This window comes from Mesoplodon densirostris, chromosome 5, assembly GCF_025265405.1.
Source record: "Mesoplodon densirostris isolate mMesDen1 chromosome 5, mMesDen1 primary haplotype, whole genome shotgun sequence".
NCBI classification, from domain to species: domain Eukaryota; kingdom Metazoa; phylum Chordata; class Mammalia; order Artiodactyla; family Ziphiidae; genus Mesoplodon; species Mesoplodon densirostris.
Window position 1 is genome coordinate 54,011,566 of NC_082665.1, and position 2,046 is coordinate 54,013,611.

At 42.8% G+C, this 2,046-nt stretch overlaps 1 pseudogene; it reads left to right on the plus strand.

The window, feature by feature from the left end:
- Nucleotides 1-477: 477 nt before the first annotated feature.
- LOC132491003 (claudin domain-containing protein 1-like) lies at nucleotides 478-1,269 on the plus strand (annotated as a pseudogene).
- The last annotated feature ends 777 nt before the right edge of the window (nucleotides 1,270-2,046 follow it).

The following is a 2,046-nucleotide window of genomic DNA, read 5'->3' on the forward strand; positions in this document are numbered from 1 at the left end:
GGGGAAGGGTAAGCTGGGATGAAGTGAGAGAGTGGCATGGACATATATACACTACCAAACGTAAAATAGATAGCTAGTGGGAAGCAGCTGCATAGCACAGGGAGGCACCTCAGTGCTTTGCGACCACCTAGAAGGGTGGGATAGGGAGAGTGGGAGGGAGGGAGATGCAAGAGGGAAGAGATATGGGAACATATGTATATGTATAACTGAGTTACTTTGTTATACAGCAGAAACTAACACAACATTGTAAAGCAATTTTACATCAATGAAGATGTTTAAAAAAAATAGAATAGAATAGAATAGAATAAAATAAAGAAATTTAGGAGGCAGTCCTGGGCCAGGCCAGGCCGGGCCGGGGTGAGGGCCAAGGCAGAGGTGCTGGAGTGCAGGGGGCGGGCTCTGCAGGGAAGTGCGCCAGAGGGGGCACGGGGAGAGCAGGGTGCTGCGGTTTGAGCTTGAGGGTGAAGCTGGTGAAGCAGGAGGATGGGCCAGCAGTCTGAATGCCAGAATGGATAACCGTTTTGCTACAGCATTTGTAATTGCTTGTGTGCTTAGCCTCACTTCTACCATCTACATGGCAGCCGCAATTGGCACAGACTTCTGGTATGAGTATCGAAGTCCAGTTCAAGAAAATTCCAGTGATTGAACAAAAGCATCTGAAATGACTTTGCTAGTGATGAGGCAGATGAAAAGACTTATAATGATGCACTTTTCCAATATAATGGCACAGTGGGATTGTGGAGACGGTGTATCACTATACCCCAAAACACATACTAGTACAGCACACCTGAAAGGACAGAGTCATTTGATATGGTCACAAAATGAATGAGTTTCATGCTAAATGAGCAGTTCATGGAGAAATTTGTTGATCCTGGAAACTAGAACGGTGGGATTGATTTCTTCGGACCTATCTTTGGCGTTGCCAGTTCCTTTCACCTTTTGTTAGTCTAGGTTTGATGTGCTCTGAGGCTTTGACTGGACTTTGTGCTTGTATCTGCTGAAGCTTGTACCCCCACCATTGCCACAGGCATTCTCCATCTCCTTGTGGGTCTGTGTACCCTGGGCTCAGTGAGTTTCTACGTCCCTGGAACTGAACTACTCCACCAGAAATTAGAGCTGCCTGAGAATGTGTCTGGCGAATTCGGATGGTCCTTTTGCCTGGCTTGCGTTTCAGCTCCCTTACAGTTCATGGCTTCTGCTCTCTTCGTCTGGGCCCCTCATACCAACCAGAAAGAGTACACCTTAATGAAGGCATATCATGTGGCATGAGTGGGAATCTGCTTGCTTTACAATTGTCACTTTTATGATTTTTTTTACATTAATATTTTCCCTTATCTCCCCCCCAATTGTTTTTAACTTTGTGTGTGGGGTGTGTGTGTGTGGGTGGGTGGGTGGGTGGGTGGGTGTGTATACCATTTCATCCTGAAAATTCATTTTATTTATTCACACAGATGGTTTCTTAATACTGCTAAAATTTATATGGAACCTGAGTGAGTCCATTTTTCAGACAAACTAATCTAGGTTCAGAGTCCAGACAGAAAAAAATGGGTAGACTCTTGGCACAAATTTGTCAAAGAAAATTGGTAGTAAGGGGTTGACCCAAAGCAAGTTCTGCTGATGTCTGTTGGACTTCTCAGTACAGTAACTGTACGTGTTTAACTGGAAACTCTAGTTTCTTTGGGAAACCTCTTATCATCGTCAAAACTTCTATTCACTTTGCTGTTATAGATAGCCCGTCAGCCAGAGGTATTAGTGCTATTTTCAAGGACTTAGGCTATCTAAAACTAAGGAAATTACCTAAGATCTTTTCCCCTAAATATTGGCATATAGCTTCATCTGAAGCTATATGCTTCAGATGAAATATCGCAGTTGTTTACCTATACTGTGTCTGTTTACAAGAAAGGAAGTGTTTACATGGAATTTTAACTTTGTAACTGCAAGAATTTCAGTTCAGCTAGACAAGAGGATTAACCTTATTTTACTTTTTTTTTTTTAACTCTCCTTAATATGTCAATAGGATTTTCAGTATCACCAAACCATTTTGGA